Source organism: Balaenoptera physalus (genome assembly GCF_965194825.1).
Source record: "Balaenoptera physalus genome assembly, chromosome: 14".
Lineage (NCBI taxonomy): Eukaryota > Metazoa > Chordata > Mammalia > Artiodactyla > Balaenopteridae > Balaenoptera > Balaenoptera physalus.
In genome coordinates this window covers 24,649,756-24,670,811 of record NC_138893.1, presented here as the reverse complement: position 1 = coordinate 24,670,811, position 21,056 = coordinate 24,649,756, and the positions used below count along the sequence as shown (strand labels likewise).

The window sequence follows — 21,056 nt, the reverse complement described above, 5'->3', positions numbered from 1 at the left end:
TCCCTTTACATATCTTTTTCTAGTTATTTTATTCATAAAAAGTCATTGCTCCAACTAAATGACGCGCGATTCCTCTCTGTGGAGGCTTGGGCAGTTTGCAGAACCATCTGGGCAGTTGACTTAATTAGCACCACCGTTCTAATGCGGATGGGAGCTGGGAGAGCAAAAGCACTCATCAGGTGACCTCCGAGCTCCAGCGAGGTTTGCAGAATGAGGGCTTCTAGAAGGAGAGGGAGAGACTCTTTGGAGGCTGGTGTAACAGTGAAGCAACATGGCCATTCAGTGATTGTACTTGGGTGCACTGAACAGTCATGCCAGGAGAACATGGGAGGTGAGGGCTGTGGATGGGCACCCCCTTCAATATCCAGGATGATGGTCTCAAGGAGCTGAGAGCCTGATTTTCCCTAAGGAGGCAGCAGTGCCTTATGGGAAAGGCCCCGGTTTTTGAGTTGGATAAACTTAAGTTCAAAACCTAGCAGATAGGAAGTGGAAGCAGAATCACAATACTTCGTGTAAGCATAGCATCAGGGAGCACAGAGATCAGCTTCTAAAAGACACATCCCTGATCTAAAGGGGAAAGGTGTTTCAGGATCACGGATAGTAACCACACGCTCTCACCCTTCTCATGGCCCCATTCCATGCTTCTCTAAGGGATCTGGGAACTCAATATTAACCCTTGTAGGATGGACGAATGAACGAGGGAATGGGTTAGATACATTGTAGCATATCCATATCCAGCAAATCGTAACCTGAGAACTAGCAGTACCTAAAATCTGACTTTTATGATTGCAAGTACCCATAGGAACTGGGTTTATTTATTCGTTCATACACTCAGTATCCCAAGAAATATGTACTGAATGTTAATTATATTACAACTCCATTCTATGTGCTAAAAACATGGACGAAAATAAGAGACCAAGCCTCTGCTCCCATGTGGCTTGCAGTTTTAGTGGAGACAGACATAAACGGGTAAAGTAATAAAAACACGATAGGCGCTGCAAACTGTTTAAAGGGAAGATAAAGCAGGAACAGGCAGATATAGATGAAGTGCTATTTCAAGTAGGGTGCTGTAACAGCCAGGGCCCCAGCAGGTCAGAGAGGGCAGCCTCGGGGGGTTTAAGTCAAGAGACCTAGTGAAGGAATTACTTACAGAGCTATGCGAAGCATTAAGGAAACCCAGAAGCAATGGTGGAGGGCCCAGGCGTGGGAACAGCATCAAGCCATTTACATCTTTAAGCCTGAGGAGGCGAGAGAAAAGAGCTGTGTTTCCAGAGCCTGCCCAGGGCTGTAGCCATGGAAGAAGGTCTGAGTAATGGGAGCTGCAGCCACACGCTCGCTGCCGGAGCCAGAGAGAGGTAACAGGCCAGGTTACAAAGTCCGCTGTGTGCTCTCCTCCCTCCTTCTCCACTCACGTGGGTGCCTCCCGTTGCTGAACCCCACCAGAAGCTAGAAGGCAAGGGGGCCTGGGTGACGGAGTCTGTGCCTCCTGGCTTGAGAAGGCTGGAGAAGGGGATACAGAGGGGCAAATCCAGGGCGACCAGCACAGGTGGTCAAAGAAGGCTATTCTGATGAGGTCACACTTGAGCAGGCAGCTGAAGGAAACAGAGGCTGAGCCACGTGGATGTCTTGCGAAGAAGCACCTGGGCGTGGGGAAGCATCGTGCAGAGGCCCCGAGGCAGGAGCGTGCTTGGTGTGAGAGCAAGGAGGTCAGAGTGGCTGAGGCCGCGTGCACGAGGAGGGCAGGAGAGACGAAGACGGGGAGCCAACGGGACCCGGTCGTGCCAGGCGAGTGGCAGTGCTCAGGGCGTCTGCTTTAGCCTGCGTGAGACGGGGAAGCGCCGGAAGAGGGACATAATATGGCTTTGAAAATGATCATTTCGACAGTTCTGGGAAGAGCGGTTTGGAGAGAAGCAAGACCCAGCTAGAAATCTGTACATTTACTTGATAAACATTTATTGAGTAGAGTTCCCCGTGCTCTACAGCAGGTCCTCACTAGTCGTCTGTTTCATACCCAGCGGCGTATATGTGTCAATCCCAATCTCCCAATTCGTCCCACCCCCGCTTTCCCCCCGTGGTGTCCACACGTTTGTTCTCTACATCTGTGTGGGCTGGATGGGAGGGAAATCCAAAAGGGAGGGGATGTGTGTACACGCATGGCTGGTTCCCTTCGCTCTGCAGCGGGAGCTAGCACCACATCGTAAAGCAACTATACCCCAATAAAACAATAAATATTTTAAAAAAAGGATATTCAGTAAAACATTTGAAACCTTTAGAAAGGTACTTATTGAGGACCTACTAATTGCCAGACGTCGTTCTAGTACCTGGTGGCATAGCAGCGACAAAAAACCAAAATAAAACCATACAATACCCCCTTACTTTGTGAAGGTTTGTGCCCTAGTCCAGGCAAGAAATCCAAGTGGTTTCGACTAGGTCATCATAAGACAGACAGTATGAAGTGGTTGGGTTCTTGATACATTTTGAAAGCAGAGCCATTACAGTTTGCTAGTAGATTGGACGGCATGATTGACATAAGGAGAAGAGAGGGCTCGAGCAGGACTCGGGAATGGGAGAATGGAGCTCCTGTTTCTGGAGATGGGGATTTTGCAGGAGAGCTATGAAGACAAATTAAATATTTGTTTGGGCATGTTTACTTCAAGTTGTCTGTTGGACACACAGGCGGAAAGGTTGAGGGGCCCTGGGTTCGTGGGTGTGTGGGGTGAGAGAGGGCAGAGCTGTTGTTCCACACCCACGAGCCCTTAGTACAGAGATGGTCTGCAGAGCCGTGGTGCCTTACATGTGAGACCACCTGGTGCCTGCACGTGAGAAGAGAAGGCAAGAGGCTCCAGGGCGGAGCCCAAGTGCCAGCCGGATGGAGAGGGTCCGGGGCACAGGAATGAGGGGCTGCAATGCAGGAGACGGTCCGAGAGAGATCAGGACCTGGGAGCCGAGAGCAGAAGGGAGAAGGGAGGGGCAGGGGACCGAAGGCTGGATGTGAGGCGGCAGGCTGATGAGACACGGGAGGGCTGACAGGTGGCCATGAGTTTGGCAGTGTGGAAAGTCACTCGGGACCTTGATGGGCACTTGGGATGGCATTTCATTAATGTCTAAAATGTCCGCATAAAGGAATACCGCCTTTAGGAAAATAATCCTGAGTCCAGGGTCTTTCGGGCGGGGTCCCTGAACACCCTGTCTGTGGATGGGATCCCTGCCCTCGTGCACTTACCGAGGAGGGTGAGCTGCAGCCGGGACCCCACAGAGCTCTCCGCTCGCGCTGTGCTGGGGCCCGCCAGCTCTCCTGGGCCCCAGCAAAGCTCTGCCTGCCTCTGCTTCCCCGAGCCGCACCTTCTGGAGCCACATTCAGAGAGGCCGCCGTGCAGCGTCAGCCCACCGAGGACCGCAGGGCCACTTGCTGCCATCCAAAGAGGGGAAGCACCAAATCACATCTGAGGCCGTAGCAATTCGTAGCTTTGACTGCAGATAACTTCTGAGTGCCCAGTTGCTCCTCATGGAAGTTTTGAAAACCCGCAGACAGACGCACCAGAAGTTACAGAGTGTTCAGTGGGCCAAGCACCCCTGTCTAAATCACATTATCTCATTTTACTAGTTAATCTGCCAACACCTGCCTCCCGATCCTCACCTGGGTACCACCAGGCGGACAGGTGAGAGGGATGCTGTGAGAGAGGCCAGTGAGGAGGAGCCAGTGCCCTAGCTGCGCGAGACCCCAGGCCAGCTGTGAGGACCAGGTCACTCTCTTCATAGACTTCTTCCAAATCTGGCAGGTGATGGGACAGGCCATTTCCTTCTTCAAGTGCGATCCCTCCAAGGTCTTAAATTCCGGGGCTAAAACATATGGCAGCTTTTCTCTTCTTCCTAATAAATTTGAAGTCATAAAATTGCCTGGGTAAAAGCAAGACAGCGAATGTTTCACCACCAGCCATTTAGTGGTCGATGGCAAACGAGCCACTGGGGTGCGTGTCAGCATTTGGGAGGGGCAGGGGCGGGCAGGGGTCAGAGAGAGGGGGAGAGGAGAGCCAGGGATCCAGGCTGGTCCCCGGGACAGCTCCTTCCCCAGGACAGTGTCATCTCCAGAACGTAGGGATGTGGCCGAGCCATGGCCACCTGGAAACGGGACTGGATGGGAGCTTGGGGCTGGGCTCCTTAGACGCCGGAAGCCCAGCCTCCCCAGCGACAGCGTGATGCTGTGTCCTGAGCACAGTGGCAGGTGGTCATCGGCCAAGCACAGGAAATCTCCCTGTGATCCTCTTTCTAAGACCCTCAGAACTGGCCATCGGGAGTGAAGATGCAGCCTGGTATCTCTTGCTCTGGAACTGAGAGAGAAATGGGGCCTTATTGGGTATTCTCGTCTGCACAGAATTCTAGAAGAACACAAATGTGTTAATTATGGAAGAAAGGTAGTTTCTCTAATAATTTCTGGAAAACTTTTCTAAGTCACCACGCATAGTTACATTTAGGCGTAAATATGTCCTAAAATTTCTTGTTCTTCAAAGACACCAAACGATCCAAGCGATTGGACATGAATCCAAAAATACATCAAAACAAGTAGGATTTGGGAGATTTTAGAAAGAGGCTTGTGGAAACTGTGGTCATATTCTGGCACCTGAGTGTGGCCAGGTCCTCTCAGCCTTCCACAAAATGGCCAGAATCAAAAATGGCTAGATCAGCGGGGAGTGCCGGAGTGGACAAGCAAACAGACAAGAAAGACAAGTTACAACATGGCAGAACACTGTCAGAGAGCTCTCAGAATACGAAGGAAAAATATGTAACTATGTCTTCTAAACTGTGATGGCTTTTGGGAATAACAGACCCTCCCATCACTGATAGGGGACCGAGGAGGCATCTGATGATGTAGAGATGCAGACCTGGACGATGGAGGGCTCTGAACGGCCGAGGGGAGCCCAGGAGGACTTAGCCCAGGGTCCCGGGGAAGCCCTCGCGGGCAGTGGTCACCTCCAGCCTCCCCAGCCTTCCCGGCACTCCCCTAATTGAAAAGCTATCCTTGGAGGCTGTGTTTCCCTGACCCTGGGCAGAGTGGCTGGCGTCTTTGGGCTTTAGGGGGCCTCCCCTGCTGCCCCCTGCACTGCCTGCCCCAAGCTGGGCCCCGGCAGGACTGGACTCCACCCTCCGTCTCCGCTTTCTCTTTGGTGCCATCTGTCCCCTTGGCAGAGTCGGGGACAGAATCTCCCGCTGCCCCACGCTGTTAGCCTGTGACGAGGGCCAGCATGGAGGCCTGGTGCACCGTGACTCAGGGCCACATGCTTTTCTGAGCCGAGCCCGTGTCTTGATGTGAAGACAGCCGTGCTCCTTCTGTCCCGGGGTCCAGGGGGGCTGCCGGCGCTGGGGCCCTCGGCACTGGTTCCAGCCTCACCTCTCTGTCCCCCACCCCAGATGGAGGCCTTACCTCCTCCGTCTTCCTGGCTTCCGTCCACTGCTGCCTTCCTGATACCTCATGGCCACCCATCCTTTCCTCACTCTTCCTGTAGAAAGGTCCCCAAAGCCAGGGCCCCTCACGAGGGGGACTGAGACCGGCCAGGAGGTGAAAAAGCCAGAACTTCGTGGGTCCTTGAACCCCCTGGCTGGTCTGCTCCACCTCCCGCCTCGTGAAGTTTGGGACGAGAAAATGAGAATCCCTCATGGCAGCCTTCATCCCTCCTGAAACCCACCATGAAACCTCCCCAGATCAACTTTTTAGTGCTCGGTGGGGATACAAAGTTGTTTGCATTCTTTCCCATAATCCAGTCTTTTTCTATGTTTTTTTCTCTCTGATATCTAGTCTGAAAAGTACAATCAAAGGCCAAACATTGGCAAATCATAAAGAGATGAAGCCCCTTGCTGGGCCAGGTGAAGGAGGGCTGCGGGGGACCCATAATCCCAGATCCATATGCGACTTGACAGAATAATAAACCGGCATTTACTGTTGCCATGACGACCCTCTGGCGTGATGGAACTCTTCTCAGTTAAAAATGACATCGCGGTCAGTGTGCCCGGATCCCAAGGTGATGGGCTCCAACTCGATGCCTTCATTATTTTTCCTTAAGAAGTTGTCAGCAAATATTTGGGAACTTAAACCAACAATCACCCATATGCTTAAAAGGCGCCCATCGGAGGGCCCAGCAACCTGCGTAAGGCGGCACTGCAGACGTCTGGCATTTGTGGGGAATAAGCTGGAACCGTCCCGAGAACAGGGTCACCCCACAAATCCCACTGTAAACACATCCAGAAGTGGGGAGGGTCTGCATCCTTCCCCATCTTCTCTCCCACCCTCCGCCCAGACGGAGCCGGGCTGGGTGTCTGGTTGTCGGGAGACTGGGCTGGCAGCCTCCACGCCAGCTCTGAGGTGCCACCAAACTCCTGGGCCAAGTCTGCTTCTGCCAACGTCCTCTCATCTTTCTGAACCTCCACGTTAGCCTCCTGGACCCCCGGTCACTGGCTGCCCAAGGCTCCAAGCGCTGCTTCCCTAAAACCTTATCACACCCAGGACTGTCCAAACGCCCCCCACCTTCCTCTTAGGGTCCATCCCGGGATTTCACAGCCGCCCGCGGCACCTGGGATAAGCCGGGGAACCGGCTGGAGAGGTGCTTACTTGTGAGAGAGAAGCAGGTGAGCGTGCCCCGCGGCAGTCCGTGATGCCTGGTGGGGGCAGGAGATGAAAGCTGTCACGAGTCTTCCTGCCCCCTCTGCCTGGCCCCGTGGCCAGCCTCCTTTGGGGCCCTTCTGGAAGATGACCACGAGGTCCACTGAGGTTTGCCACCCACGTGTACACATTAAAGACAGTTTGTCATATGAAATGATGGCTAATCATTTCATTACATCATCGCTGCCTGCAGAAGCTGGGTAATCACTCCTGGGGTGCCTCCACGTCAGGGCCAACAAACTACGGCCTGTGGGCCGAACTCATGCCTGTGTGTGTAACCAAAGTTTTTTGGGGACACAGAGCACTCACCATTTACACTCACACACAGCCTGTGTCGGCCTGCACACGGCAAGGGCAGAGTTGAGAGGTTGCAACGCCACCTGCACGGCCCTCAAAGCCTAAAATCATTGCTCTCTGACCCTTTATAGAACAATTTTGCTGACACCTGGGCAATGCTTCTCAAATTTCCTTGTGAAGCACCGGGGAATCTCCTTCACATTTTAGGTCTGGAGTGGGGCCTGGGATTCTGCATTGTAACAGGCCATGCTTGTTAGTAACAAGTCCCTAAAGCAGTGGTTCTAGGTCACGGCTTCATATCTGAATCACTTGGTCAAGCTTCAACAAACCCCATGTCTAGACCCAGCTCAAACCAGCGAGGTCGGAAGGGATGGGTGACACGTGAGCAGGGCACCTGTTAGCTCCAGGGGCGCAGCAGGGGTGGGAGGAGCCTCGGCCAGCCCCTGTCGTCGCCGCCCGAGAATTTCTAGAATCTGCGCTCCGCCTTGTCACACTGTTGCCCACCCTGCGGAGGACATCCAGGGAGCTCTTTGGGAGGCTTTCTGACGAACGAGGGCACGTGTCTGACGTGACCTGGCCACGTTGCTCGCGGTGTGTGTGTAAACACAGCTCTGGCGGGGGCCGGGGGGCCGCAGGCAGCTGCTCCCTGTGATTCGCTCCCCCCCTGCCCCCGGGTCCACTGCTGCGATGTCCACGTCTCGCGGGGCAGCTCGGAAAGTGGACCCTGCCGCCCTGAACACGGGCAGGTGTGGGTGAGTCATGTTATTCCAGATGCGGTCCAGACGGGATCGCGCAGCTGGAGAAGTGCCAGCGTCAGCTAACGGGGAAGCTGCATGCGTTGGCCTGCCTGCAGGCGGGCTTGAAGTCGGTTATAAATACACTCAGGAGGGAGAAGTCTTGCCTTGTTTTTTCCCTTTTTCTTAAAACTAATTCTCATCAGCCACACTGGTGATGTAGGTTTGAGGACAATTTCTGCGTGGGGTTTCTCCCCATCACTGTAACGCAGGGCCTTGGGCCTGGCTTCCCGGAGTGGAGTGGGTGTGACCTCCCCAGGCACAGGCAGTAGAGGGGGCATTGCCCGTAGAGGATTTAAAAGCAAAGCCGGTGATAAAATACTCCCAGACCCTGGCCCCATCTTGGAACCCACGGGGTCTCTGTCGGATCAGGGGACCGTAGTGGACCAGACATGATTGCTAAGATGGCCAAGATGACGGCCATCCTGAATGATCAAATCCCCTGCCCTTTTGGGTTCCAGGCAGAGCTGCCAAGATCCACCCTCCCCATATGACTTGGATGAGACTCGCAGATGCCCTCTGGTTACGACAAGCCCAGCCCCCGACCTGGAATTCCCATTCTTTACCTCACTGATGATTAGCTGAACTGTTTGTCCCCACTGACAAATCTGGATGAAATGCCTACTTGACCAAATGTTAGTCAGCTGTGGGAACCCACTTGGAACCCCAGAAATGATACGAAAATTATTTTAAGCTGGAAACACTTGAGAATAAAGACGTAGAAAGAAGCCTCCTCGGAGCTTCCCTGTTTTGCTTAAAGACAGTGACTTCCGGGAAAAGAGGCTGCCATCAATTCCCTCTTTAGGGTGGGTCTGCTTCCGGGGGAGAGATCAAGAGTAGACCTACCACAGTTCCCCTCTCTGGGGAGAGTCGTGGCCTTGAAGAAGGACCACTTGAACCTGCATAAACGAACATTATCACAAACTTTCTTACTTCTCATTTGTTCTCCTAAAAACCCATTTGTCTTTCCTAAATAAATACTTTTATTCTTCCCCCCAAAGCTTTTTCTCCCCCATCCCTTTAACCTACTAACTTAGGTATATGAGCCCCAAATTCTAACCACCCTGTTGGATTACTCATCACTGCGTATTCCCACATTGCATGTGTAATTTTTTCTCCTGTTGATCTAGCTTTTGTTGGTTTAATTCACATGCCTCAGGGACAGAACCTAAGAAGGTAGAGGAGGAAAACTTTTTTTCTCCCCAGCACAGGCTTCTCTCTTTCCTTGAGGCCCTGAACTTTGACCAGCACTTGGATATGGGAACATGGAATGCTTGCTCCCCAGAACATTCCCTGATTAACTGTTCCATCACACCACCCCCTTACACCCAGTTCTTTCTAGCCTTGATTGTGCCTCCCTATAGAAGAAAATCTCTTTCTTTCTGACCTCGGAGACTCCTGCAGATCTCAAGGTCTGAGATTCTCCCTATGGCAGTAACCGACCCCACCCCATTGTAATAATCCTCTTGAAGAAAGCCTCTCCCTCTCTCGGGTTTATTTCTCATTGCCAGTGATCAGAGACACAGTGGTGCCACAGCCTGGCCTGACAGCCACACCAGTGACCCCCGTAGAGTTGGCTGTGTGGCCATCTCATCTATTCAAGATTGCTTAGGTGTTACTGTGCTCTCTGAAAGCAACTCAGCGGCAGTAGCTTAATTGAATTGTGCGTAAAGAACGGGAAAGCCTTGAAACAGGCAAGCCGGAATCTCGTAAAACAAGGTGAGCATAATGTACAGTTGCGTCCTGTCATACCATCTTGCGGAAGTCGGGCCCGTTTTGACTCAAATCTACAAAACTTCCGCAATAATGCTTCATTACGGTCACAGCCTCGATCACCTCAAGCCCAAGGAGGCAGGAAGGCTCAGGGAGGCCCATCGAGCGTCTAGACAAACGTGGCGTCCCTGAACTTCACGCACTTGGCGAGTGGGAAAGGCCCCTCTGAACCACTTTAATTTCCACTAATATACACGCCCCGTCATCTTGTTTTCGGTTTCTGCAGGGAAGAGCAGCTTTGATTTCTGTTTCTTCTCATTCTCTTGTACTTCTTACTTTATATTAGAAAACTCTCTTAGGGTTTGAACAGAAGACTATTTGAACAGGAAAAGAGCAGGGTTTTGTGAACACGTTTTCCCAATTTACATTTTCAAGTTGAAGAGGCCTTGAGATCCCAGCCTTCCACGGAATTAAGAAGGAGACGGAACTCAGTGGCCATGGAGGGTGACCCCCTTTTCCAGCCTCTGGGCTGCAGCGCGAGCCCTGGCAGCCTCCCCAGTGGGGCCTGGACCACCCCCGCGCCTCAGGTCTACCCACCTTCCCACACACCACAGGGCTCTGAGGGGACCTTTTGCATTTTCCGTGGGGTTGGTGGAAACAGGAGCCGTGAGCAGGACAAGCTGGCAGACTGTAGACCTCCCAGGCGGTCATTTCCTCACCCGGGACACCCCGGGGGCACTGCTGGCCCCATCACTTGCCTAGAGCAAGATGGCGGAGGTGTTGCCTGGGCCCCCAGGAGGGTCTGCAGCCGCGGCTCCACGAGTCAGCCTCAGCCCCTTCGGTTCTCAGCTGCCTCCTGTGCTCTCTGCTGCCCTTGAAGTGTCACTTTGACAATGTGACTTTGAAGACACATCCAATCAACCAAAGTGATATAATCTGACCTGTGCAAGATTGTTCTTCTGGCCTTGATTTGCTTGTGGGGGAGAAAGATTTCCTCCTCAGTGAAACATTAAGTAGCAGATAAACAACATCTGATGTATTTGAAGTTTAAAATGTTTTAACGTTTGGGACTTGTCACCCTCATATTTGAAAAGCAGTGTTTGTACACATGTTACACACACACCAACACAAAATGCTTCAACCTAAGAGACATTCAGGTCTTCGTTCACCTACTCTGATCCTAGACTGTGAGTCTCTGCAGTTTTAACTATTTGCTGACGAAGCCATTACCCAGGGGCTGAGGGGGCGTCCTCACTGGCGGTTCCAAGATCAAGTCCCTTCCAGCCAAGCGTTCTCCGAACAGCCCCACGTAGGCCCTCCATCTACAGTTAGAGGAAATCTTAACATCCGTCCAGTTTGACTATGAAAAGGCTGCATTCTGCCCACAGGGTGCAGGTGTTTAATTGTTTATAAAACACATCGTTCTATCTCCAAACAAGGACGTCGGGAAGCCCTCCGCCCCATTCCAGACGTCAGAGAGGAGGAAGCCGGCGCGACCCCCATCCTGCGCAGCCACGGCCTGGTGGGCCGCCCGGCCCCCTTTCTCCTCTGGCGGCAGCTCCTCCGGCTACACTGCGGGCCAGGAGAGAGGAAGGGCTAGGCCGGGAGACAGGGCTGGCCAGAAGCAGTGAGTCAGTCTCAGAGCCCACAGAGGGACTCGCCACTGCTCAGGCCCATGTCTCAGCAGCAGAAACTTCGAGAAGCCCCCCGAAGGAGAGCCAGCTGTTGTGCCGACAGTAAAGCAAGGAGGAGAAGGTCAGTGTCAGAGGAGGCCAGACGGGGAGCTGGGCTTTTACCCGGCCAGGCGCTAACGGGACCCGTCCCCAGGCAGCGTCCGTGGAGACCCCGTGGGACGTGGGGACGCGGGCTGTTGGATGATAACGCACGGGGTAAAATGGATACACACGAGCCTGTGCTCATTTACATCCTACTGACAGAGGTAAATGCGTAAATAAATGGAGGGCAGGGGACGAACTTGCCACACAGAAGAATTTCAGATAATGTATGGGCAAGCTCCCTCTTCCCCCAGGAGGGGGGTGTTGAATTCTCTGCCCTTTGAGCATCCGCTGCACTTAGTGACTTAGTTCCCAAAGGACAGAAAGTGAACAGGGAAAATGGTACCTTCCTGGTGGAGACCCCTCAGACCCCAGCTTACCCTCGAGATCGGGGTTCGTGTCACCTGGATAAGCCGGGTGTGAGAGTCACACAGCCCCTGCTACACTGTGCCCAGAGGACTCCTCGCCTCCGGGACCCTCCCCCCAAACCAGCGACCTCAGCCTTGTCGTCAGCTAGAACATCGGGCAAACCCGAGGTGGGGGGCAAACGTCAGGAGAGTCTCCGCAAAACTGTTGGAGCTAAAAGACGAGGAATGACTGAGGGCTGGTCCCGGATTGGAGGAGGCTGAGGTCACGTGACGACTGAGTACAGTGAGGGTCCTGGGTGGGGTCCTGGGACAGAAAAAGGGCACTGGCAGGAAAACTGGTGAATCCAAACAAAGCCTTTAGTTCTGTTAACTGTGTTGTACCCACGTGAATTTCTTAGTTAAAAAGTGAGCCTCTAAACGTAAGACGTTAACAAAAAGGGAAACTGAGTGGGGAGTAGACAGGAGCTCTCTGAACTATCTTGGAAAATCGAAAATTATTCCAAGAGAAAAACTTATTTTACAAAATGTGATTAAATGAGTGAATGGATCCACCAATGAATTTGATGAGGGTGCATACATTAAGAGGCCCTGGAATCTAAAGAAATGGTATAAATGAACTTATTTACAAGACAGAAATGGACTCACGGACATAGAAAACAAACTTATGGTTACCAAAGGGGAAGTTGGGGAGGGATAAATTAGGAGTTTGGGATTAGCAGATACACATACTGTATATAAAATAAACAACAAAGACCTATTTTGTAGCACTGGGAACTATATTCAATATCTTGTAATAACCTATAATGGAAAAGAATAAGAAAAAGAATATATATATATGTAAAACTGAACTGCTTTGCTGTACACCTGAAACTAACACAACATTATAAATCAACTACATTTCAATTAAAAAAAAATTTTTTTAAAAAGGCCTGACCACAGGAGAGAGGTAGACAGTCCGGAGTTCTTGCATAAATGTGCAGTTTGCTAAGTGTAACTTGTTAATACTTGCTAATCAATAGCTACAGTTACCATTTCCAATATCTGTTGATTTTCAAGAAATTCTTTCTCTGAGTATAATAGCAATGACGGCCTTGCTGACTGAACTTAGAGGAACCTCTGTGTGCCGGCTGACACGATGACAGACCAGGCTGCATCATTAATTAGTGTCCAGCTTGACAGGGACCCACAGACTGACCTCAAAGGGTTTCTTCTCACCTGGGCATCAACAACAACAGGCTGCCCACTGCACGCATAGCTTGTCTAGGAAGGCGTTTTCTCTGTTCTGAGTGGATATGGGGACTCATGTTTCTGGATAGACTGAGTGTCTACGAGTCTGCTCACCAAGTGCGGCAAAAATCCTTGGACATCACATACGGAACACACAGAAGAAGACACTGAAGAGGGGGAGAAGAAGACAGACCAGTTAGAGACGCTCAAGACCCAAGGAATAACATGAAGATGAGGTCCCTGGGTTTTCTTTTAGCCTCATGTACCCCAGACTGGACATGGGAGAAAGCAGAAACCCCAAAATGACAATAAGTACAGACTAAAAAAAGCCCCAACCAGAGCTTGCTTTTGAGACCAGGAAAGGGGTGGCCTTTTAAGACAAAGCTATGAGGCCAAATGCTGGTGAGGTTGTGGAGAGACTGGGCCTCTCATGTCCTGGCAATTACTTTGGCACCTTCTTAAAAAGCTAAACACATGCATACATACGACCTAGCCACACTCTTAAACATTTCTCTCAGGAAAATAAAGAAACATGTCCACACAAAATCCTGTGCTCTATAGTTTATAGCAGTTTGATCTGTGATAAGCAGAAAACTGGGAACAGTCAAATGCCCCTCAATAGGAAAATGATTAAACCTTATACTGCTTGACCGTAAAGATGAATGAACTATGGGTGGACACATCGACTTGGTGGATCTCAAGGACACATCCCAAGTAGGCAACCCCAAAAGGTCACATGCTGTGTGATTCCATGTATGTAACATTCTCCAAATGACAAAAGTACAAGGAGGAGAGAGGATTAGTGGTGCGGAGGGATGTGGGCATGATAGGCGGGGAGCATGAGGGGATCCGTGTGTTGGTGGGATATTTATGACCTCGATGGCGGTGGAGGTTACGTGAGTCCACACATGTGATACAATGACTTAGAACTTCACCCTTGGTGCCCGTGCCCGATTCCTGGGTTTGATATTGTGCTGCAATTACGGAATATGGAACCACTGGGGAAACTGGGTGAACAGTTCATGGGACCTCTTGCTACTACCTCTGCAACTTCCTGCTTCAAAATATAAAAGATTTGTTAAAAAATGGGGAGAGATTACATCTTTTCAAATTTTTTGATAGTTATTTTATTTATTTATTTATTTATTTTTGACTGTGTTGGGTCTTCGTTGTTGTGTGCAGGCTTTCTCTAGTTGCGGTGAGCAGGGGCTACTCTTCGTTGCGGTGTGCGGACTTCTCATTGCAGTGGCTTCTCTTGTTGTGGAGCACAGGCTCTAGGTGCACAGGCTTCAGTAGTTGTGGCATGCAGGCTCAGTAGTTGTGGCACGTGGGCTCAGTAGTTGTGGCTCGTGGGCTGTAGAGCGCAGGCTCAGTAATTGTGGTGCACGGGCTTAGCTGCTCCGCGGCATGTGGGATCTTCCCAGACCAGGGCTCGAACCCATGTCCCCTGCATTGGCAGGCGGATTCTTAACCACTGCGCCACCAGGGAAGTCCCGAGATTACATGTTAGTATCAAACCACATTCACCTCAAACACGGGAAGCATGTGCACCCTTATTCTTGGGTTGTACAGTCTTGCTGCCTTTCAAGGTCATTCGAAGTCCACCCTCGGTTCGAGGTCTCGGCCACAGCTCCTGAGGCCGGTCACCACGCATGCAACTGTCGTGCAGGTAAGTGTTACTTAGCACATGGGAACAGCCGACATCTGTGCTGCACAGAGGCAGCGACCAGGGAGACTGTGGCCCTGACTTTCTACAGAAAAACCATCGGGCAAGGAAGAAAAAGCAGCCCTTAGATTACAACTAAGGTAATCCCTTAGTTGTCTTAAATTCTGGACAAACAGATATTACTCCGCCTAGGAATGCAGCCTCTTGGAAAGATTTATAGGCATAAAAGGTATGTTTATATAAAACAGCTGTAATTTAGAAAGAAGCTAGCAATCTTAGCAGACTTGTGCATTCTTTCAAGCTTGGAAAATTCGTAATTAGCATCTGGGCTGAGACCACTCACCAGCACTTGTGTGTTTGGGATTCAGAAAACGGGCCCTGGACGTTGAGTGCGGGCGCCTCAGTGGGGATGAGGAGGATGAGATGAGCAGAAACTGGACTGGCTCTCGCTGTGTGAGTTCCCTAGGGCGGCTTAACAAAGCACCAGCCCACAGGCTTGTGGCTTCAAAGCACACACGTGCGTTACCTTACCGTTCTGGGGTCAGGAGTCCACAGTGGACTTCAGCACTGGGCTGAAATCAGCATCTGCAGGCTTCCTTAGGAGGCTCTAGAAGAGAATACAGCTCCTTGTAGTTTCAGCTCGGAGAAGCTGCCTGCAGCCCGCGCTCGCGGCCCCGCCCTTCCTCTTCAAAGCCGGCAGTGGTGGGTCGAGTCCTCTCGTGCTGCCATCTCTCTGGTTCTCCCTCTTCTGCCTCCTCTTCCCCATAAGGACCCATGTGATTATGTTGGCCCAGCCAGATAATCCTGGACAATCTTCCCATCTTGAGGCCAGCTGATTCGCAACCTGTCTCCATAAGCCTCCTTCCTTTCCCTCTGCCAGGTAGGGCAATATATTCACAGGTTCTGGGAAGCTTTGGGGGCGTCGTTCTGCTGACCATGCTGGCCTTGCCAGTTAAGGCTGCCCTGGTCCTCTGGCTCCACTGGCTCAGGGCCCGCCACCCGAAGTATCTGCTCCCTCAGGGCGTGGCTGCTGTGGGTGGCTGGGTTTGGGTTTCTTTTTATTTCCCAAAAGCGCACACAGTTCTCACCACAGGCCCGGCATGGCCTCATGTGCCTTCATCTTCACAGCCCCGGGAAAGGTGAAAGCATCATCCCCATCTTACAGATGAGGACGGTGAGGCTCAGAGAGGGTACCTGGCTTGTTCACGTGGCTGAGCTGGGACTCACACCTGGTGGTCTGGGCCCACGCCCGCGGCCTCTTCTCCTCGCCTGTGAACTCACTGGACACGCGGAGGGGGGAGACGTGGAGTGTGTGTCTACCTTGCGATGAGCAGGCCTTGATCGTGTGTCAGCCCCAGATCCCTTTCAACAGCAGAAAGCTGATGGGAAGAGTCGGCCCGGCCCAGCCAAGAGGAGCCCGTTGGGCTGTGTGGGCTGGCTGAGCCAGGAAGGGCAACTCGCTTGCCTCGCTGCCCATTGCCGAGCCCCGGGCCCCCCGTTCCGTGTTCCGGGGGCTGGGGATGGGGAAGTGTGTCACCGCCTGCCTTCCCCATCCCTTCTTCAGAAGGCCATGCACAGCGGGTCTGCCCGTGGCTGTGCGGCCCAGCTTGGCCCCTGTGGTCCCTCCTGCCGACCTGGAGAGGCCTGTAGTCCGAGGCAGCATTGGGGCTGGGAGAACGAGGTGTACTGGATTTGGAGGGAGCAGGGGATGGACCCTGAGATGTGGTGATTGAGGGACATTGAGCTGATGTCCGCCTCGGGGTGCGTGCAGCCCCGAGACAGGCGTTTCAGGACCAGGAGGTGGTGTCAGATGGCTTTTCCCTTTGCCGTTCCTGCAGCTCATCCAGGGCATTGCTTAGGGGCTGGGGTTCCATAGACACAGCGGTGGAAATCTTGACTGTGGGTGCTGAGAACAAAGAAGATCTCGTGTCTTCATCTGGATTTGCAAGGGGTGTAAATGGAGGGGCCGCTTTGCTGGGCTGAGGATAAGGCAGGGCGTGGTGGGGAGATGCCTGGAGGGGCCGGAAAGGGTGCCTGGGAAGGGTGTTTGGGGGCCTGGGGGACAAAGTTGAGATGGGGACCCAAGGGGCAGGTGGGGTCCTGCAGGAGAAAGGGGCCGGGCCCTGGGCTGGGAGGGGAAAGGCCCTGCTCCGGGTGGTGAGCGAGGGGCCCCCGGTGTGGAGCCTCTGCTCCCCCGGGCTGTCCCCTGGGGAGTGGTCTCTGCTCTGTCAGATGCACCAGTGCCCGCGGCTGTGTTGGGTGGGTTTTCCACGTGCATGGGCGGGTGTGCAAGGGGCTGGGCTCTGGCCAAGGCCAGCGGGTTTCATGCTGAGGGGCCCCTGGGTGGGCGAGAGCACAGGGTCGCCAGGCGGAAGCAGGGGTCTTTCTTACCCTCCCACCAGCTGGGTCTGCTCTGGCCCCGCCCTCGTGGGGCTGGTTCCCCCCAAGGCTGCAGGGCCGCCTGTGCAGGATTCTCTGGAGAAACAGTATCCACGTAAATGCTGCGGGGCTGCCCTGCGGGATCCACCCAGGTCAGCAGCTGAGAACGTGCAGCTTCCCCGGAAGGACCTGGGGCTGGAAGGACGAGTCACCCCATTCCTGCAGGCGAGGCCGCTGGGTCCTGCTGAGTGGAGCCGGGTGCGCTCACGTCTGGCGGAGGAATCGTCCCAGCCAGGACGGCAGGGGCCCACATCGTCTCCTTGATGCCCATGGGGAAGGACCTTCTCACTGCTTCTGGAGATGCTGCCAGAGAAGCTCGCGGCACCCACAGCGAGGACCTTGCCCGAGGCGGGCGGTCAGCCTCAGGAGGACTCGCGGGGGGAGAAGCGCCACATCCTCGCGGACGATGCCGAGGCCCAGCGGGCGGTTCACAGCCGCGTCGCCGCTGACGTAGGGCCCGCTCTGTCTCCTGTGCCACGAACACCCTCTTGGCGGGGACTCAGCCCTGACCTCGGCCTCATCTACCAGGGTCTGGAAGCTTCTTCCCTCTGCTCGTGACAACTGCACGGACAGATGAGGACGCGGGGCTGAGCTTGGCTCCAGCCTCCTTCCCGCTGGAGCTCCCGTCCAGGCCTGCGTGGGGACGTGGGCCCTGCCCTATGGGCGTCCTCGTAGGATTCGCCCTCCAAACTGGTTCGGGCTGTGGACCGCACCCGACACACGCGTCCCTGGGGCTGCGGACACGCACAACCGGTCCACTCTGTGGGGCACGGGGACCAATGGGCGTGTGGTCCCAGAGCGTCACCCCTGGGGGGGTCCCCGGGCACCCCACCCTGCCTCTGCACTGCCCCACAGCGCTCAGGAGCCCAGAACTGGGTAGCCCTTGCTCAAGGCCACGTGCGTGCTGGGTCTGGGCTCCGGCCTCCCTGGAGATCTGCTTCAAAATGTGTGTGGGAGTCTCCCCGAGAAGGGAGCTGGGGCAGCTCTGCCGGGAGCCGGTGGGGGGACCACGGACACCGCGGAGCCATTCGGCCCTCTGTGCGTGTTCCCAGGAAGCTTGGATGCAGACCAGTCCCCAGCGGGCTGGGACGGGGGCCTGGCTGGGCTGCAGGGGCCCCGGGTCTTGGGGCACAGCCTGTGGGAGCTTGCAGGCCGTAGGGAGGAGCTGGGGTGTCAGTGCCAGGGATGCTGGTCGGGGGATACCAGCCCGGCCGTAGGGGGTCTGTTTACATGTTCGGGACTGGGGTGGGGACGGCGCCGGGGCAGAGAACTCGGGCCTGCCGTGGCCTTCCAGCCTGGAGACAGGCAGGGACGTGGGGCAGCCTGAAATGAGCCGGGACCTCAGGGGGGGCGCCTGGAGGGCTGAGGCCGGGCTCTCACGCCCTTTGAGAGAGCAGCTGCAGGCCAGTTTGAGGGAAGAGGCTCGGACCCCAAACCTGGGGGACTGCTGGGGACCTTCTTTCCCTCCCACGGGTCCCCAGGGCGCCCCCTTGGCAGGACAACCTGGGGAAGGGGGGCGTGAGCGCCCTGCCCCTGGTCGCTGGAGGGGGGCTCAGGCCTGTGGAGCTGCCCTGGCTGGGGGCCCTCCACTCCTCGCTCACCCCGTGTGGGGAGCTGCCTGGACAGCCCCTGGAGGGAAATCCAGCCATTTCTGGTAAACCCTTGCAGAGGCTTTCTGCTGCTTTCGAAAATGGGAACTTAGCCAAAAGGAAAATGAAAATGGAATGGCTTAAAACTTAAACACATCACTTACTGCCTGTGGGAATTTCCCCGGAAGAGTGGGGCACCTGACATGCCATCCTCCCCCTCAGTAGAAGCTTCCCGTCTCAGGGCGGGGTCAGAGGTCACAGGGTCGGGTCAGGGAGGAAGCACGTGGGGCGCTGATTCCCTCTGATACCAGGTCGTGACTCTCCAGCTGGTGGCAACCCGCCCCGCTCAGTTCGTCCTCGGCAGGTGTGCTGCGCGCACGGGGGGCGGGGGGGCGACATGTCCCCTTTGAGCTGCCCCAGCGTCACCCAGTTCATCCCCTCTCTACAGGGGTTCTCCCACCTGTAAGAGGGATGGACGCCGGGAGCCCGTGCGAAGGACACCTGGGTGTCTGTGCCCTGCTCTGAGGTGGGCTGGCAACCAAGGGGGCTGTCAGAGTGGGGAGGGGCCTGTGGGCGTGAGAACCTAGGCTTCTTCCTGGAAACTGAGGCACGCTGCTCCGGATGCTGAATGCCAGACTTGTGGTGAGTTTATTGTTTATAAAGGTCATTTGATAAGATTGACCTAAAATGTCAAAATGAAAAGTTTAAAAATCCAGATTTTTAAAATAATTTTTTCACCAGTCGGCACCCCGGCCTCCGCTTCCTTCGCCAATGGGCCCCGGGGGCCGGCATCTGGCTCCGCCTTTCCATTACTTCTGTTTGTGTTTGCGCCATTTCTTGGGTAACTGAGCTTAACCATGAATTAATGATGGAATTTGTATTTGTGCATTGTAAATGTTGTAACTTTAGAACCAGTTGCATAAAATATGAGAAATGTATTTATAACGGAGCTTGTGTATTACCATAAGAGTTTCATCGGGAGAAATAGGTTTAAGCATTATCATCATGAAAAAAGTATTTCATTTCTCCTTATTTACAGTGCACAGTTCATTGGTTTTTTTTTTTTTTAATTATTATTTATTTATTTATTTATTTATTTATTTAATTTTTGACTGTGTTGGGTCTTCGTCTCCATGCGAGGGCTTTCTCCAGTCGTGGCAAGCGGGGGCCACTCTTCATCGCGGTGCGCGGGCCTCTCACTATCGCGGCCTCTCTTGTTGCGGAGCACAGGCTCCAGACGCGCAGGCTCAGTAGTTGTGGCTCACGGGCCCAGTTGCTCCGTGGCATGTGGGATCTTCCCAGACCAGGGCTCGAACCCGTGTCCCCCGCATTGGCAGGCAGATTCTCAACCACTGCGCCACCAGGGAAGCCCGGTTTTTTTTTTTTTAAAGGGAGAAATAAAAAGAGTCCACGCTGAAAATGCAGAATGAATTCAGATCCGTTTACCTCTCGAGACGTATTGTGGACAAAAAGAAAAACAAAGCTCGTGAATTGTGGGAAGACATCTCTGAAAAATCCCAGCATCACTTGAGCCGGTGCAAAGTAAGTAAGTAAGGAGCGAAATGTTGTCATGTTTAGTTACAGCTCAAGGGGTCAAGTCATACATTTGAAAACTGTTGTTATGGGTTTTGTGAAGCTGATTGATAAAGTGTGTAGGATGGAAACTGCTTTACCCGCGGGTCGGCGCTCTGACCTCTGAGGGCTCCGCTCCAGAGCCGGAGGCCTGGCCCGTGCACTTCACGCAGACCTGCCCCCATTCAGCCACGGCCACTGGCCCAGGCCTATCGTAGAAACAGGGACTCCTGCCAAAATGAGCAAGTGCTGAGGAGAGAGAAGGCAGAGCCGGCTGTGACCAAGGCTCCTGCCTGGCATGCCTGCTCCCTTATTCAGTCACCTCCTGTGACATGCGGCCCTTCCCCTGCCACACGCAGGGCACGTGTTGCTTCCAAAGGGTAATGAAAAAGTAGCACACACCGAGTGAGGAGGAGAAGCTGAGACCGAGAAAAGGGGGTTCCCAGGATTCAAAACAGGGATTCTCCTCCTTCCTTCTCTTTTACCTGTTTCCCCAGAAGCCCATAGACGTAAGGTCCCGCAAAGCTTAGTGATTCGTCCTTCGTGGAGCTGTTTTCTAGCAATTCTGCCCGTGCGGCAGTGGCTCTGTCGGGACCGTCAGCTCTTGCCTGGTGATATCGAGCATCCTCTGAAAAGATACAGGCGTGGACAAGCACACACCCGTGGTCCTTTGAAATACTCCAGGCTGCCGTCTGGTCTCTGTACTCGGCTCGCTTTCCTGCTCCATTCAAACCATCCTTATGCCGTGGCTGGGCGAGAAATGTTTAGCGGGAAGGTTATAGTCATAACGTCAAGTTTTATGTCCCTCTGCATAATTCCTTTGGCAAAGAAAACCAAGGCCCTTTCATTTTATTATACCTAAATGCATTTTCTTAACAGCTTATTTTCTTGAGCATCTTAATAATTCTTGCAATGGCGCTGGCTCCTTCCGTGATGACGGTAGAAACTGCAGCAGAGGGAGCAT

General features: G+C 53.6%; 2 long non-coding RNA genes across 2 annotated transcripts in view; one reads left to right on the top strand and one right to left on the bottom strand.

Moving 5' to 3' along the window:
* Window positions 1-21,056, bottom strand: part of LOC309642169 — a 998,009-nt gene that overhangs the window by 329,889 nt on the left and 647,064 nt on the right. The gene's annotated exons all lie outside the window — the stretch shown is intronic.
* LOC309642162 overlaps window positions 1-21,056 on the top strand; it is a 360,711-nt gene that overhangs the window by 291,769 nt on the left and 47,886 nt on the right. Inside the window, exon 3 of the long non-coding RNA XR_014253014.1 lies at window positions 19,912-20,062. This is a non-coding gene — a long non-coding RNA (uncharacterized lncRNA). The remainder of the gene's footprint in view (window positions 1-19,911; window positions 20,063-21,056) is intronic.